At 35.1% G+C, this 19,274-nt stretch overlaps 1 long non-coding RNA gene across 1 annotated transcript in view; it reads right to left on the reverse strand.

Annotated features, from left to right (window-relative positions):
- LOC110591730 overlaps positions 1 to 19,274 on the reverse strand; it is a 290,114-nt gene that overhangs the window by 198,921 nt on the left and 71,919 nt on the right. Inside the window, exon 2 of the long non-coding RNA XR_002481047.1 lies at positions 1,623 to 1,685. This is a non-coding gene — a long non-coding RNA (uncharacterized LOC110591730). The remainder of the gene's footprint in view (positions 1 to 1,622; positions 1,686 to 19,274) is intronic.

Genomic DNA, 19,274 nt, shown 5'->3' on the forward strand with positions numbered 1-19,274 from the left:
TTTACTTTGATGGTGCCTCTTACTATAAATCTAAAAGTAAGGAGGAGATGCGGAAAAGAATTTTGCCATTTATGACAACTGATCAGGGAAAGAAGAGGTTATGATCACAAGCAGTCTTTGCAGGGAGCCTCTGGTAGGTAGGTCAAACTACCCATTTTCCAGAGTTTTACATTCAATTCTGTTATCCTACACCATAAATATTGAGAGCCTGCTATGTGCAAAGTACTACGATAGATACTGAGAAAACAAGGTGAATTAACCCAGGTTCTTGCTCATAAAGACCTTATAATCTAGGAAATATATTTTATTTATATAGGTATGAAGGAGGAAGAACGGCCTGCCCTCCTTTCTTATATATAGTAAACTAGTGCTGTGAGAATTTGACCAGCCTAATTTGAAGAGAATGTCTAATATCCGATGAAGTCTTTCTAGTCTAACTGCCACTATTCGCAACTATATCTAAATTCCGAAGTACGGCTCAATGAGGACATTCATGATCTGCCTCCTCCTTAATTCTTTAGACATATCGCCCTATCTTAAACACTATACTTCAGACATCACAAACTACTCTGCAACTAAAATTTAATACCCCTTCACCTTCTACCGCCACATCACTCCCTGAGCATCCATCCCTAGTTGGGCTTAGATGCTCACTTCACTTCTGCTACTGTACCTCATGCTTTTCCCTACTGTTTTCATTTATCACACTACATTGTACTTGCCTATTTTTTGACATCCACTACATTGTAAGGTCTTGAGAATTAGATACATATTTTCACCATCATGTCTTCAAAGTAAATGGCACATAATAGGTGTTCAACAAATATTTGTTGAATGAATGAATGATTACTTCAACTTCTATGTTCCAAGAGAAATAGAATATTGCTAACTGGTCCATTCCATGATCTTTCAAGTAGAAAGCTAAATAATCTCAAATGATGGCACAATCTGTAACTAATTATACTGATTAAAATCTCTTAAATTATAATTATATGAAGATTTACTTTCCTTTAATTTAATAGCCATAATAAAAAATGCTGCTAGCAATTTCTAATTAGTTGTTTTTTTCCAAATCCATATTAACTTAGGATTCAAGTACCACTGTGATACATTTATATAAGATAATTCATATAATTGCTTAGCACAGTATGTGGCTCAGAACTGATGGTAGTGCAGTGGACTACCTCATGGGGATGGCAATAATGAATGTGGATCAATGATGTTATATAAAAATTATATGGAGGACTTATGTATCCAAGATAATATAAAAATAAGTGATAAAAATGTAGACATCTATTTCAAAATATGGGAAATGCATAGCCATATATCTTCTTTACAAGTAATCTGGTTATTAGCATTATTATTAGATTAAGCATGCTAACGACAAACCATTGTATTGGAAAAAAGAATGTAAAATATAATTGCATAATTTTACAGTGCTTTGTAATGCATGGAATAATTCTCTGCAGTGTTCAAAAGTGTAAGTAAATGATATTGACATCTGAATACTTTTTGACAAAAACAGCGGTTACAGAGAGAAAGAGGGGGAAAGGTTTTTATATTCTCTAACTGTTCAAACAGTTTTACAAGTATTTGGAAAAGGTCACCAATAGAGGGCTTACCTGGGGTCAAATGAGAGAGGCCCTAGACCATCAAAAGTTATTTCCAATGTCCAGATGGGAGATCTAAAACAGAGAATAACAAAGACAGTTTGTGACAAAGCTGACACACAGTATTCTGGAAGGAGTGAAATCAGTTGTGACATTTTTCATTTATTTGTAAATGCCTCTTTGGCAGTACACTCACTCAAAATGACAGTTGCTTCTTACAGAATAGGGGAGGCGATGGTAAAATAGAGGAATCCTGACAGTTGCTTTAATGAGATTCTGCATTAGGGCTATTCTAACACTATCCGCCAACAAGGAGCTTTCCCTTCATTTTCAGTATCATAATTCAGTAATCTGGAAAATGTTATCTCTCTGAAAAACTAAACCATCCAGTCCCTAATAGCCATTGCCAAGTTTATTTTCCTCTTATCTTTCAATTAGAAAAAAAAAAATTGTAAAGCAAGCATCTAAATAAATGTCAGCCATACAGACCAATTATGTCTTTTTATTAAAAGAGTACAGTTTTTATTAAAAATGGCAATATGGAGGGGCGCCTGGGTGGCTAAGTCGTTAAGCGTCTGCCTTCGGCTCAGGTCATGATCCCAGGGTCCTGGGATCAAGTCCCACATCTGGCTCCCTGCTCGGCAGGAAGCCTGCTTCTCCCTCTCCCACTCCCCCTCCTTGTGTTCCCTCTCTTGCTGTGTCTCTCCCTGTCAAATAAATAAAATCTTTAAAAATGGCAATATGGAGTATGACTAAACAACTCAAAGCACACTCCCCAATAACTCAGTATTTGTTTGAAAATATTAGGGAGTACAATTTAAGCTACATCTTAAAAGTCTTTTATTTTAATATTTTAAGTTCCTAAGGGAAAGGAAATTATCAGCAAAGTAGTTTCACTAGTCCTTATAATTTGAGCAACTCTAAACTAAGCAGTCTAAAGATTCCATTTCATTTACCCATTCAACTGTTCTTTGATCCTATGCTCAGTACTTAGCATAGTTGCAAAGCAACTGGAAAAAAACTTACTTCTAAAAAAAATGTAAATTATAACGTGCAGGGAAAATGCAATCCAATCCAGGGCTACCCAGTGTCTACTACCTACTAGTCAACCAATAGGTATTTACTGAACGGGGAAGCTGTACAAAATCAAATCTCTGTGAACAGCAAAATGAAAAGAACATGAATTTTGGCATTTTATATGCCAATGCACCCCATGTCATCATGGATGCAAATTCCAGATTCCAGAGAAGTGAACTAATTAAGAGACACTGAAGAAGTAACAAGCTCTCATTTCCAATTTCCTTATCCTTAAAGTAGTGTTAATAATATTTACTGCATGTGATTGTTGCTATGATTAAACAAATGTTCCAGGAAGGGATAAAGCACCTAGCACAGTTCCTGGCTCATACATAGTAAGTTGTCAATAAATGGTATACCTATTATAATTACGAAGCTTTACTGTGATCAAAACAAATACCTTTTTCAAATACAAGAACATAAGTAGCAACACTAAGTAGGAGGGAACCCTGGCTGTCAGGATACTATATTATAAGAACTTTACTTCTACCTCTTCTACTAATAGCCTCTTTGCAACTCAGTTCTCTCATCACAAAAATGGGACTGACATTCCTACCTTTAAATAAAACCCCAACTTAGCTTGGCTATGAAAGCTGTCTGGGTACTTTAAGTATCCAAATAGTATACATTCTTGGAATATGGCCAGTGAATATGGCAGGGAGCACCATTTAAGGTTGGCAAGTTAACTGTGATCTAAGATTTCGGGTTGATAATTTTACCCAGCTGGACAACATTTAATTTTCAGATAATGTTCAATAAAGCTGAAAAGCTGCTTGAGCAGATAAATGTGTACAGACTCATGAAAGTTTTTGTCTCCTTACTCTATCTTCAGTTTGCCTACAGCACTGGTTCCCAAACTTAGCTATACATTAAAATCACTAGGGGCATTTTTTTTTTTTTAATGCTAGTATCTATGCACACCCAGACCAATTAATTCAAAATATTTTTTAAAAGCTTCCTAGGTAATTCTAATGTGCACCCAGGGTTTAGAACCACTGGCCTAGAGCTGGATACTATGTTTCTCCGATAGACTGTTGCCTTTAATCCATTTTTCCTTTTTTTCTAGGCAAAGCCTCTGATTCACCTTAGGTGTCTTTTTCCTAAGAAATTCTGAAGAAGATGCTTATGCCCAGATTCAGGACAATCTTGATTTAGGCTCAGTAAATCACAGTGGTCCCAATTGCTTTGCCAGGGATTGATTTACGGATATATATGTTATCCATATCTAGCCAAAGATGGAGGGAAAGGTGTTTCTGGGGCTCCTAGCAAAGTTCCCACCCTTCTAACAAAATGCTTTTTTCCCTGCTGTTATATATGGATATGATGCCTAGAATTGATGTAGTCATCTTGTGGGCATGAAGGAAGTTAGTCTGAGAACAACGCTACCATCTTGAGGATGGCAAAGCAGAAGGATAGAAAGAAACAGAGTCTGGGATAATGTCATTCAGCTGCTGCATTAATTTGTCCCACTTCTGAACCTGCTATGTGAAATAAATTCAAGCAGCATCAAAGCACTGTGTACTTACATAGCATCCCAAACAATATTAAACAAACAAAAAGAGGTAGGTATATCCCAAGCCTAAGTTTAGGTCAAAAAATTTCTTTCATTGTTTATATTTTGAAACATTTTATGAACTAAACCAACTGGTGAAAAATGTCCCAATTTTTCTTACAAACTAGACAACTCTTAGTTTTATTTAAATGGCTTTATAACATTTATTTTTACTAAGAAACACTGTGTAATATGTGATATAAGAAAATTAATAGCGGATCCTGTCAAATATTTTTTTTCAATAGTACTAATTTGTTCTAGTTTTTTATACACAAACATAATGTACAAAATTAAAATATATTTTTCTGCAGCACATGTATATAAATATGTGCATGTGTTTGCTTTTTTAAATTGTTGCCAACCATATGGTGCTTAAAGTGGAGAAAAATGTTTTTTAATATCCAACCACAACAATCCCATGATTTCCTAATAACTCTGTTTTTGCTTTTAATTGATTCTATATGTAGGTTTCACTTTTTTTAGCTTTCATTTCTTGAATGTAGTACATCTTATTATTAAATGTCCAGATCATAATTTTGGTTCCAAAATGTCCCCTTTTTCTAAAGTAGTAATTTCCAACCCAGAAAATACTAGGGATACTTTGGTATGATGGTTTACAGTCAACCACACAGTTGGAAGGAGATTAAAAGGGATTTGTTCCAAGATCTAATATGAAGTTTTAAAATGACATATACTGTAATCACTATGCTCCAATTTGACATTTTAAATCTGGATGCTTCCAAAACTTTAAGTCCTTTGTGTTGCTTCTCCCTCTCTCCATCCCATCGGCAATTTCTGTATTATTTATTCAACAATATAAAAAAAATCACCAGCAATCTTGTCAGAAAGGGGGAAACCAGACTATCCTTGGTAGATGGATGGGCTCTGCTAGATAGAGAATAAAACAATGTGTCAGGAGTTTGAGCTTTTGGGAGCTGTCAGAAATGATGAGACAGCAGGAAACAGGACGTGTAGATGATGGAAGTCTCCAAGACATGATCTCTTCCCACATAACCCACCAAATCTTCAATTAATTTATAAATTTATAATTGTCATGGCATGTATAATGTGATGAATTTCTTGCAAAAGTCAATAGGGGATATAGTTTGGTGCAGGACCAATTAAGTGTAGAAAGGATGAAACTAAGTGGGTTCAATGAAGAAGGAAAAGAGTACTGGAAAAAAAAAAAAGAAGGGCAGAAATTCTAAGAACATTCCCTCCCCCAGAATAGATTAAAGTGTGAAATGTGTTCAAGCCAATTTTCCCTCAGTATACTCTGAGAAATCTTAGCGTATATACGTTTGTCTCCCTCACTATTCTATGAGCTCCTAAGAACAATGCTATCTTGTACTCTTTGAATCCATAATAGAACTCAATAAATGATTGAATTTGATTCAAGTGGGAAAGCTCCTCCAAAAAAGGTATTTTTGCCTACTACTCCCAAATTTAGGCAAGCTCTATACCCAACTGTCCTTTCCTACAGGAAATATTAGTAAGACTGACCTCTCAATAGTGCTAAGAACTTGACAGAACTGAAAGTCTCATGGGCAAGTTTGGTTTGAGGTCATCCCTGTATCTCCACATAACTTACTGCTTAGCAGAGGCCCTAGAATAGCAAGTACATATTGTTTAGTGTTTTTATTTCTATTATAACTATCCTTAGATAATAATTTCATTTACTTTTTGGACCACTAAAGGACAACCAATAGAATGAGATATTTCATTTCAGAAGTATAAAATCAGCATTAGTTTAAAAGGTTCTACAAGTTTGTAAGAGGAATTTAATATTTTGTAGTTTATTGCTGGAGGCAAGCCCTTATATCTTGTGAATCCCACTTCATTCATAGAAATATATGAGACGTCTTAAGAACCATTGGTATTTCAATTGTAAATATTAAGGAAAGCTGCATTACAATGCAGACAGGTAATCCTGAGGCCCAGCAGAGCAATAATGATTAATAACACACTCTAGAGGGAGTATAAATTTTAATACTATCACTCATAAAATCCATGTTTCAAACGTTACAAAACAGAATCAAGTTTACCAAAAAGCAAATAAATCATCTTGCTTTGGGGCTACTTCTTCTTTATCTCTGATTTTTAAATAATCAGCACCATCTCCCCAGAGCAGATAAACTAGACTTACCTGCAAGTTCTGAAATCCTTAAAGAGGACTCTCATTGGATTCTGCTTCTAGTAAATTCCACTCCCAGTGTTAATTCAAATTTACGTTTAAAAAGAGAAAGGAGACTTTAGGGAAGTGGCCTTCATAAGGATTTTATTTGCTGATTATAATGATGATGCACAATGCCTTTTCACAAGATTGCATGGGTTAGAGGGTAATCCCACTATCTCTTTTGCACTGATGAGAGCCCTACTTGAGTGCTGATCTCACATCTGGTCTCCAAACTAAGACAGAACTGAAAGAATCCAAAAACTATGCAAAGAGTCACAGAAATCATGACTAAAACCGCTAGAACTAAATGAGCAAAAGTGAAAGAAAATGTAATGAAAATTGGTGAACAATTCTGAAGAAAAAACAACCCTGCATACAAACATAAGGCCAAATAAGCACAAACATCAATAGGTTTATTTTTAATGGTGCTATTGGGAACTAACTAGATGACGTTCATGATAGCTTGTTTATTTGTTTCATTGCTTTTTAATACCCATAATTTTATTCTTTTCATAAATTTATTTCTTTTCAAGTCACAAGAATTATCTAAGTCAATGTGCTTAACCTCAGTAAATTGCTTCAACAAATCAGTTAATAGTTTCACAAAATAATGTGATCATACAAGAGATGAATCAATTGTCCCATTCAATATTTTAATAGCCACATTTCCTATTTCCTATGTTTGTAATATTTTATATCTTCTATAAAGATATTCCTACAATGCTAAGCATGCTAAAGGAGTTTAAAATATAAATGAAAGGAAAAGACTAACACACGAAACAATAGCTATTTTTAGTCAATATGGTTGATGCTTTTAGTTCATGGTAATGTGAGGACAGGTAATCTTCCCTACAGAGAAAGTATGAAACATCAAGTTGAAGTAAGCTCTCATGTGTGTATTTAGATCTATCTACTTTACAGATTGGCAAACGTTTTTTTGCAAATGTTCAGATAGTAAATATTTTTGGCTTTGCTGGCCTTCTCTGTTGCAACTATTCAGCTTTGCTGCTACAACCTGAAACAGCCATTGACAGTACGTAAGAGCATGGCTGTGTGTGTTCCAATAAAACTTTATGAAAACTGCTGGAGGGCCAGAGGTGGCCTGAGGAACATAACTCGATAATCCCCAGTGAGTTCACCATTTTAAGAAGTGATGGATCTCATTTTCAATATGAAATAGAAAGCAAGAAAAGAACTGAGGTCAGGTAGAATTTTTGCAGATACACCCTGAAATTCCAGAGCATCAAAAACACCTATATTTAAATATAACTTTTTTTAAAAATCTAATGGATGTTTTTATTGGCTATTGTTTTATATTATCCATGCAAACTCCTCCCACCAGCAGGACAGATTCCTTAGAACCCACCAATAGATAAAACTCTTCCTGTTGTTGAATTTCCTTGGCAACTGAAATAACTTGGACAAGTCTACACATCAAATTTTGACAATTAAAAGCTTACTTACATTTAAAAAATAAAAATAAAAGACATTTTTGTATCACTCACATGTGCTCCAATTTTCTACCTCTTTCCTAGAAATCCAGATATTTTGCTACATCAGAAAGTAGAACAGAACAAAAATATTATTAAGTACAGGTATCCTTTTTTTTTTTATAAGATTTTATCTATTTCTTTGACAGAGACACAGCGAGAAAGGGAACACAAGCAAGGGGAGTGGGAGAGGGAGAAGCAGGCCTCCCACTGAGCAGGGAGCCTGATGCAGGGCTCGATCCCAGGACCCCAGGATCATGACCTGAGCCGAAGGCAGATGCTTAACGACTGAGCCACCCAGGTGCCCCAAGCACAAGTATCCTTAAGCATCATGACAACTTCTTCCTTTCAATCCACCTTCCATCATGTAATAGATTACAACACATTCAAACTTCTGAACAGAAAATGTTAGTAATTGTACTATGGTTCTCAATTCTTCCAGTGATAAGCCACTAATAAAAATGTCAATGTTACGGGGCACCTGGGTGCCTCAGTCGGTTAAGTGGCTGCCTTCGGCTCAGGTCATGATCTCAGGGTCCTGGGATCTAGCCCTGCGCCCAGCTCCCTGCTCAGCAGAGAGCCTCCTTCTCCCTCTCCCTCTGCCTGCTGCTCACCTACTTGTGCTATCTCTCTGTCAAATAAATAAATAAAATCTTAAAAAAAAAAAGTCAATGTTATAAAATACAACTAGTATACACTAGCTAGCTATTTAAAAATTCAGCCTACTAATGGGGTGCCTCAGTGGCTCAGTCAGTTAAGGGTCTGCCTTCACCTCAGGTCATGATCCCAGCACCCTGGGATCGAGCCCCGCATGCATTGGGCTCCATGCTCAGCAGGGAGCCTGCTTCTCCCTCTCCCACTGCCTGCCTGCCTACTTGTGATCTCTGTCAAATAAATAAATAAAATCTTTAAAAAAAAACAAAAATAGAAATTCAGCCTTAGTTACTAAGACTTACTTCTTCTCTATTGTTTCCTATAGAAAAGCTATAAAAAGTGATCATGATCCAGTTTTCACAAATAACAATAAATAATGAATATTGATTAATTATTATAGGCCAGGCAATATTTTAAGTACTATACACTTATTAATCATTTAATACTCAAATCAATCCTACATAATGCAGATAGTATTATTATTTTCATTATACAATAAAGAGAAAACTACCAAAGAGAGGTTATACAGCTTGTCCAAAGTCACAAGGCTACTAAGTAGCAAAGCTAGGATTTGAAAGCAAGTGTTGTAGCCTCCAAATGCTAATGAGGTCAAGGCCATGATTCAGTGTCCATAGGAATGCTAATGCACAGCCTGTATGCTCTACACTCTAGAAAATGTCACCACTGGGAAAGATGATGAAACAAGAACTAGAGATAAACATAGAGAAGTACAAGCCAAAGTGGTAGATGAAGGAACTTCCTGAAAGCTTATAACTGGGGAACCAAAATCATTTATCCAACAAATGCTACAGGTCAATAATCCTCCTTGTAGACATGGCAAACACATTTATTTCAGGCTCTGGAATCAGCCTGTTTAAATTCTAATTCCATGGGGCGCCTGGGTGGCTCAGTCGTTAAGCGTCTGCCTTTGGCTCAGGTCATGATCCCAGGGTCCTAGAATCGAGGCCCGCAAAGGGCTCCCTGCTCGGCAGGAAGCCTGCTTCTCCCTCTTCCACTCCCCCTGCTTGTGTTCCCTCTCTCGCTGTGTCTCTTTCTGTAAAAAAAAAAAAAAAAAAAAAAAATCCTAATTCCATACTACTTACTAGGTCATTTTTTTGACTACTTATAATTTATGAAACTCAGACTCCTATATAAAATAAGGATAACAATCAGAATTGTTTTTCAGGGATGTTATGAAGATTAAATAAGCTCCTAAGGGCTTGATATGCAGTAGGTGCCCACGAAATGATAGCTGCTATTATTAGTCAGGGTTTTGTTTATTTTTAATTACAGCAATGGCAAACGGTAGTTATGTTAAAAGACACCAGACATCTGGATAAAAAGCTAAAAATGTATCCAAACATTTAAATGGCTTGTCTATATAACTTTGAGTTTCTCAAAATTTACTGATTACCTCCTATGTGTTAGAAATCACATGCGGGAAAAAAAAAAAAAAAAAAAACCCAGTTGTGATTAGTCATAAAAACATACTCTCTAGAAGACTGACTGAATTTTTCACTTTCATCTGAACATATTACATATACAACTATTAGGTTAATTCAATTCACAGAGCTTCCTACCTTGTCTGTGACTACAGTATGCTCCCATAATCCCTTCAGTCTTACAGGGCCAGACAGCGTGAACACCCCTTCTCACCCCCCATCTGCTTACTTCCAGTTTAAAGCAACTTCCTTCTTCCATTTTCCCCAATGTGCCATAGAAATATTATCATTTATTACTGTCTATGTGTGCACCAAAGATAGAAAAGAATTGTATTACTGAATGCCATCTGATATATTTGTGATTAAATGAGGAGATGGTGACAAACGTATTTTACTGTAGATATATCATATGCCACTAAATTTTTTAACATATTAACTATGTAACATTGGGCACAATCATAAAGAAGCAGATCATATTTCAAAGAGCTTTTGTTAATTCGAAAGAGAGGAAAAAATAGAAAGACATGCATATGAACAAAAAAAAAGGAATAAAGCGACCAATCATATTCATAGAAACAAAGTCTTTTTGTTTTGTCATTTTCTCTTAACAGAATGTCCAAATAGACACTTTTCCAAAGAATATGTGCACATGGCCATGGCCAACAAGCACATGACCAGATGTTCAACATCACTAATCATCAAGAAATGCAAATCAAAACACAATGAGATTATCACACCAATCCTGTTAAAGTGGCTATTATCTAAAAGACAATAAATAAGTGTTGGCGAGCCTTGGAGAAAACGGAACTCTTGTGCACCGCTGGTGAGAAGGAAAATTGGTGCAGCCACTGGGGAAAGCAGTACGGAAGTTCCTCAAAACATTAAAAATGGGACTATAATACAATCGTCATTTTATCCAAGGAAAACGAAAACACTAATTTGAAAAGATATATGCACCCCCATGCTCACTGTGGCATTATTTATAATATCCAAGACCAGGAAATAACCGAAACATCCATACGTAGATGATGAATGGGTAAAGAAAATGTGGTGTGTGTGTATATATATATATATATATGTGTGTATGTATGTGTATATATATATACATATATATATATATATAATGGAATATTTTTTAGCCATAAAAAAGAATGAAATCTTGCCATTTGCAACATGTATTGACCTTCAGGGCATTATGCCAATTGAATTAAGTCAGACAGAAAAAGATCAATGCCATATGATCTCACTTACATGTGGAATCTTAAAAAAAAAAAAAAAAAACAAGCTTACAAATATGGAGAATAGATCAGTGGTTGCCTAAGGTAAGGAGAAGACAAAATGGGTGAAGGGGGTTAAAAGGTACAAACTTCCACCTATGAAATAAGTCATAGGGATGTAATGTACAGCATTGTGACTATAGTGAATAATACTGTATTGCAAACTTGGAAGTAGCTAGGAGAGTGGATCATGAAAGTTCTTATAACAAGAACAAAGAACTTTGTAACTATGTATGGTGACGGATGTTAACTGGATTTACTGTGGTGATCATTTTGCAATATATACAAATGTCAAATCATTACCTTGTACATCTGAAACTAATATAATGTTGTACCAATTATACCTCAATACAGAGAGAACGAAGTACATATTCTTTTTCTACTCTGTCCCCAAACTAACTTTGAAAAGAGGGAAAAGCAAAATAATGTTACAGACTCATACCATTATGATGACTACAATAATAACATAATTATATTTAAGCACAACTTGGCAATGATCTGTCAACATAGGAGTAGCAAAGTCATAAATAAAGAATACCCCATAGATGAGATAAATAGGCAGCATAAAGCCTCAGGTGGGTTAAAGTTAATGTAATTAGTTCTGGCGCACAGCAAAATCCCATAACACAGAACTTATCTTTCATCTGTTTTCAATTCATCCAGCTAGGACTAAGCAGTTATTCTTCCTGTCACTCCACTTTTGTCATCCTGTTTTAGGTTCTGTTTTTAAACTTAAACCAACCTATTACATATCTTTGTTACTGGAAAGCTTAAACAAAGTAAATTTGCACAACAGATGTAGACAAAAATTTCAGAATACTTCATTAGGTGATCATCATTGATCTCCACCTTGAGGGAGGTTATTTTTGATGTGAATTAAGCCAAAATTATACTAAAATGATAGAATATGAGTTATGGCTATAAACATGTGAACTTATTAGGTATAACCAGGATTTACAAATATAAATTATTTGTTTTCCTCATGGAGACTCTATATTGATCCCAATGGTACTATTGTTAAAGCATTTTTAATAAAACAAATGAGAGTTTGTTAAATATCAATCTCATCATCTAACAGGGTTAGTTGCCTCTAAGTTCACAATTAGTGTGATGTGACTACCAAAACAGTATATTCAAACTCCGGCTATATTAATACCAGGACAAAGTAGAGGACCCGTAATAATTCCACTGCATTCTATGGGACATATAGAATGCCACTGCACATGGAATTTTTTGAAAGGGATACTGAAAACAAGCAGGTAAGAGAAAGACCATGTAAATTCACTCATTTCAACTTGCCAAGGGCTAATCTTGATCTTAATGTTAAAAATTCTGGATGATCTTGTTCCAATGACTTATAAGGCAATTATTTCTTTGAAGATGTTATCCTTTATGTTTAAAAATGTAAAATCTTTAAATTGAGCTCTCTCTCCAAATGTTGGTGTAAGCCATGAATATTCTAATAAAAACCTCTTTTATATATCTTTGGCATTTTGTTGGTGGGTTGTGTGAGTATGTATGAGAGAGACAGAAACAGAGATAACAAAGAGAAGAGAGATACCTTGCTAACTCAGAGAAATTATGATATACCTTTGTAATGTCAGAGATTTTCCTACTCTAGATAATTCAAATCACTAAGCCTTTGCCTTAAAAACCCAGAATACAACGAGACTTACCACGTAAGGGCTGCGTTCTTAAAATGTCTGCTTTCCTGAAATGTCTGCTTTCTTAAAAAGATGTCCAGGCTTCTGGTCTTTGAAAGAGCAACTGGGACAATCATGTGCTCAAAGCAATTAGAATAGATCTGAACTTTTCTAATGTTCTATCTATCCTCTCCTTTGCACATCAACTTGCTGCAGAATGGGTAAAGAAAAGAGGCCTGGGCTAGAGAACCACATTTATAAAGACCTATTAACAAAAGAAAACATAAATGTTGAAGGAATTCAATCGGTTGAAACATGGAATATTGAAGAGGAAGGCAAGAGATGAAGTTAGACATGTAACCAAAAACCAGAAAATAAAGGGCCCTGCAGGTCATGTTAAGGTGATTAAATTTATTCAGAGGTCAATGGAGAATACCTGAACAATCTTAAGTAGGACCGTGATTTACTTTATAGTTAGGCCATTTCTCTGTCTCAGCTGTGAAGAATGGATCTGGAAAGACTACAAGCAAAGAGACCAGTTAGGAAACAGTGGCATTAAACAGATGAAATAGGATGGTGGACTCAACAAAAGTAGCTGAGATAGATGTAGAGATGGATGTCAACTCTGGAAATGGATATCAGAGCAAACAGATATGAAAGATATTAGGAAGACAGAATTATCTAGACATGTTAATTAACTAGTTTTGAGGCATAAGGATAGCACAATACATCAGGTAGAGGCACAAAAAAAGGAAATGGACTTGGAGATGTTGAAGGAAGAGAGGGAGATGGTCTCTAACCGGCCCGCCATCCAACCTATCAACCTTGGGCCTGGTTTGAAGAGTTGGTAATCAAAAATGTTTTTAAAAATCACTTTGCATAAAAAAAACTAAGCCTAAACCATTACTAGATGGAAAGTCTTATTTTTAAAGACAAAACTTTAAATGAGAGATTCAAAAGCAATTCGTTCACAGGGAGCTGACGTGCCAAACAGCATTCAACCAGAGTGTTTTTTTAAAAATGGTATGCCAAATTTTAAAAATCAGGAAATCTCTCTCTCTCTCTCACACACACACACACACACACACACACAAACACACACACACAGGAGAAAGAGAGAGATTTTCAGCTTGTCTATATAACTGGAAGTTTTGACAGCTATGGGCCATCATACCCACATAGTAAACCCTGGTGGAAGCTGGTTAATGACTACTTCCCCTAAATAGAACATCTATTCTCCAGTTTTCTACAGATTCCCCACAGCTCCCCACTTACTCACCAGCATGAAGGCTCTGTGTTAGTTACCAGAGATCACCTTTACACTTCATTCATCTATTTTACCTACATGGCTTCTACAGGCATCTCAGTTTAGTTATTTTTTAAATGATATTCTGGTTTCAGGAGGAAATCAGTGAGTGACAGAAACATACTGGAAAGTTCTAAAAAGAAACATGTACAAGGATGTGAGCAAGATAATGGAGTAATAATCCACTGGACCATCAATTAAAGAATAATCAAAAAGCATTTATTTTAGCTTGGTGCCACATACCACTTTGTGCCAACCTGGTCTTATAACCAAATCAAGTGTTTTCTCTTCAAGAAAGAAAAAACAATTTGAAAAATTTCAACTTGAATTTAAAACTTCTCAAAACTAATCAAAAATAAAATCAGCTATTCATCAGCTAAGTAGCTCATCTAGATTTTCTTCAGGTTTAATGTTTTAAAACTGAGAAAAAGAAAGACTATCCAACATAAAAGCAGAAACACTTGCCATATTATATTACCTTACTAGAAAAAAAATCCTAACATATGTATCAACACTATTTTCAATTAAATTTAGGAAGCAAACATAATTTCAAGAATATGAAAAGGAACTGCTAGGGTAATTGTTTTAGAAGTACTGCAATTAAAGATGAAAAATCATATTGCTTCTTTTGACAAAAGAATGTTTCACTGGCATAAATGAGCAGTCCCTTATGTAATATTTACTAATCAGCAGATGATATGTAAATAGGAACCCCCCCCAAAAAGAACAAAAATCCAAGTCTTACTTGGAATGTGAAATTTTGTTCATTTTCTCTAATAATATAGAAAATAAAATAAAAAGCAATCTTCAGGTTAAAAACAACTTCATGTCATACTCAACACTGAAAGTATATGCACTTTACTATAGGAAAATTATATTCATTTAAAAATTAACTTAAAAGTAACCATAGCAAGGGAGCTTTTTCACAATTCTTAGCTAATATGTACATTTTAAAATACATGTTAAAAAAAAACCTAAGGAATAATTTAGAAGTTGTAATACCATTGTCAAATATTAGGATTTCAAATTCATTCTTTTCTTGATTTTTTTCTTTTTTCAAATTTTGTAACTTTTTTTCAAATTTCAAAAAGAAATTACTATTCTTTGGGTGTTTAACATTTATAAAAATGACTTAAGTTTGAATTTCATTCTCATTAAGCATAAAAAACATCCGTTTCATAATTTTCTCCTTTCATCAAGTGAAAAATTAGTAGAAATGTAGCAAAAAGAGAACTGTATATCATAGGGGTTGTTCCCAAACTATGCATACCCATGATTTAAAACAAAGGTAATATAAAAATAAACCACTTTTATTAGACAACAGTACACAGATCAATTTTAATCATTTTTGTTCAATAAGTAGTTTCCTGGGAAGCATTTCAAATTAATCTGGATGAATATATACTGAGTGAGGTGGTTCTCCTAGGGCAACTAAAAGAAATGAGTTGTTTGTTCCACTCATTCTGTAAAGGCCTGATGGGCCCTAACTCTTGGTTAGTAAAGTAGAATTATCAGGTAGGGTTGAAGTGTCTGCAAACAGAAGATGAGCTAATATGTTCTGATGTCAAAGTAGTAATTTCCTTTCTCCCTAGGAAGAAAAAATAGAGTCTGAGGGTAGGTAGTATTCCCTTTGATATATGCAGCAGTGGAGCAAACGAATAGATTCATAATTGATGTCTGAATACATACTATTTTTAAAATATAATAACTGGGGGCACCTGGGTGGCTCAGTCATTAAGCATATGCCTTCAGCTCAGGTCATGATCCCAGGGTCCTGGGATCAAGCCCCGCATCGGGCTCCCTGCTCAGCGAGGAGCCTGCTTCTCCCTCTCCCACTCCCCCTGCTTGTGTTCCCTCTCTCGCTGTCTCTCTCTGAAAAATAATAAAAAAAAATTTAAAAAAATAAAATAAAATATAATAACTGCCTATAACTAAGATTGCTATCAGAATACTGACAAGAAGCATGGGGGTGGGGGAAGTACCTCAATATTTTAGAGGTACTGGGCGCCTGGGTGGCTCAGATGGTTAAGCGTCTGCCTTCAGCTCAGGTCATGATCCTGGGGTCCTGGGATCGAGTCCCGCATCGGGCTCTCTGCTCCTTGGGAGCCTGCTTCTCCCTCTGCCTCTCTCTCTCTCTCTCTCTGTCTCTCATGAATAAATAAATAAAATCTTTAAAAAATATATATATATATATATATTTTAGAGGTACCTGCTCCTGGAATGTAACATTGACAAAGCTCCAAGAGAAAACAAAGGGAGACAATATAGAAAGCATGATCACTAAAATACATTTTCGTTTGTCAATATTGTAGATTAGTATGAAATCAAAAATAAAAGTTCTATGGTATTTTGATAGCAAAAGTGGTACTCGGATCAAACTGCCTTTTTTTGTTAAATTTTTTATTTGAGTATAGTTGACACACATTACAGAAGTTTCAGGTGCACAAACATAGTGATTCAACTTCTCCGAAGAGTATGCTAGGCTCACCACAAGTGTAGCTACCATCTGTCACCACACAGTGCTATTACAATAACATTAACTATATTCCCTATGCTGTGTCTTTCATTTCTGTGACTCATTCATGCCATAACTGGAAGCTTCTATCTCCCCCTCCCCTTCACCTATTTTGTTCATCCCCCTATACCCTTCCCTCGGCAAACATCAGTTTGTTCTCTGTATTTATAGGTCTGGTCTGCTTTTTTGTTTATTCATTTGTTTTGTTTTATACATTCCACATGAGTAAAATCATATGGTATTTGCCCTTCTCAGTCTCACTTATTTTACTTAGCATAATACCCTCTAGGTCCATCCATGTTGTTGCAAATGGCAAAAATCTCATCCTTTTTTAATAGCTATATAATATTTGTGTGCCTGCGTGTATGTGTGTTGTGTGTGTGTATGTGTACATCTTCTTTATCTGTTCATTTATTGATGGGAAGGTTGGGTTGCTTCCATATCTTAGCTGTTGTAAATAATGCTGCAATACACATACAGGTGTGTGTATCTTTTAAATTAGTGGTTTTGTTTTCTTTGGGTAAATATCCAGTAGTGGAACTATTGGATCACATGGTATTTCTGGTTTTAATTTTTTTTTTTTTTTTTTTTTTTGACAGAGAGAGAAACACAGTGAGAGAGGGAACACAAGCAGGGGGAGTGGGAGAGGGAGAAGCAGGCCCCGCACTGAGCAGGGAGCCCGATGCGGGGCTTGATCCCAGGACCTGGGGATCACGACCCAAGCCGAAGGCAGACACACAACGACTGAGCCACCCAGGCGCCCCTCTATTTTTAATTTTTTTGAGAAATCACCATACTGTTTTCCACAGTAGCTGTACCAATTTACATTCCCACCAACAGTGCATGAGTCCTTCTTCTCCACATCCTAGTCAACACATTATTTCTTGTGTTTTTTAAACTTTTTTTATTTTAGCCATATCTCATTGTGGTTTTGATTTGCATTACTTGATGATTAGCAATGTTGAGCATCTTTTCATATGTCTGTTGGTCATCTCTATTTCTTCTTTGGAAAAATGTCTTTTCAGGTCCTCTGCCCATTTTTTAATTGGGTTGTTTGGTTTTTTAGTGTTAAGTTATAGAAGTTGTTTATATATTTTGGATATTAACCCCTTATTGAATTTGGCATTTGCAAATATCTTCTCCCATTCAGTAGAATGTCTTGGCATTTTGTTCATTTCCTTCAATGCTTCATTTCTGAAATCTATTTAGAGTATTAAGTTTGAACTCATTTGTAAACATTCTTTCTAAGTAATTTTACAGGTGACTATTTTACAACCTCAACCAGATACTAATATTCTTGGAAATAGGTACCAAACCACTATTTCTCCTGACTAGCCTGATGGTACCTAGTGCAGTAATTTACAAATGATGACATACAAGTAATTCTTTGGGGAGTAAAAATCCACAAAATAGTAATATTACTGAATAAAATTGTAATTTATTCTGTCCAGCAGTTGATAATAAAAAATAACATTGATTAAATAAAAAATGACATTTATATAATTTTGAAAAGCCAATAAGCAATAAGATAGCAAACATCTCTCTTATGAAAAAAGAGCCCAAGTTTGAAGCAGTTTCAATGAATAATATATAGACAATTTAACCTATTTATGCATACAACGCATTGTAATTTCCGTTAAAAAGATTACTGAATAACAACTTAGTAACTAAACAATTCTATTAATAATCAAACAAGTAAAAATGTAGATAATCCTCAATTAAATCCATGGGCATAAATGAATATATGCATTTCATACTAGATGTTTTGAATTGGAAACTTTATGTTGCAATTGGCTACATATTGCAGATATTTTTCATATGGCTCTTCACATGATTAATTCTTTTCTTATGAAACTTATACAAGACTATGATTAAGGCAGGAGCATCTGGACTGCAACCACATCCATCAAATCTCCTAGGAATAATGTACATCTTCAATTTAAAAAAATTAAAATAGAAATATAAAGCATCATTTTATAAATGCAATGAGATGAAAAATTCATTATCTTAACAGTGGGCACCAGAATTTAGAAATAAATAATTGATGACTCACTTTGGATAAAAGCAACCAAAGGGTCTAGTATAGTACCTTCCAACACAGCTAAAAAGACAGCTTAACATTTTTGCAACACATCAGAATTTTAAAGGTGGGTGCATAGAGAGACAAGAGCTGAGAAAAGAAAGTTAGAGAAAAGGAGACATTAGCAAGACTTAATTAGGCAAAGACAGGGCATGGGGTTGAAAACTGTGGTAAAATAAAATTTTGATGTTGAGGTAACAGAAAGACTTTTAAAAACAAGGATGGCTCATATTTTATGTGAAACTGTTTGTATTATGACATCACAATGATGGCCCTCCAAACCCAGATATCCAATAAAATGCAATCTCATATGCCTTTTGTGACTGGATTTTGTAAATGAAATTGAGTCTCACATCTGGGTCAACACAGCAGAGTGTAAACTAGGAAGCATAAGATGACAAGAGGATCTCTAAACTGATTTTATTCAATAAAAGTAGGAGCTCATAGAAAAC

This window comes from Neomonachus schauinslandi, chromosome 1 (assembly GCF_002201575.2).
Source record: "Neomonachus schauinslandi chromosome 1, ASM220157v2, whole genome shotgun sequence".
Classification (NCBI taxonomy): domain Eukaryota; kingdom Metazoa; phylum Chordata; class Mammalia; order Carnivora; family Phocidae; genus Neomonachus; species Neomonachus schauinslandi.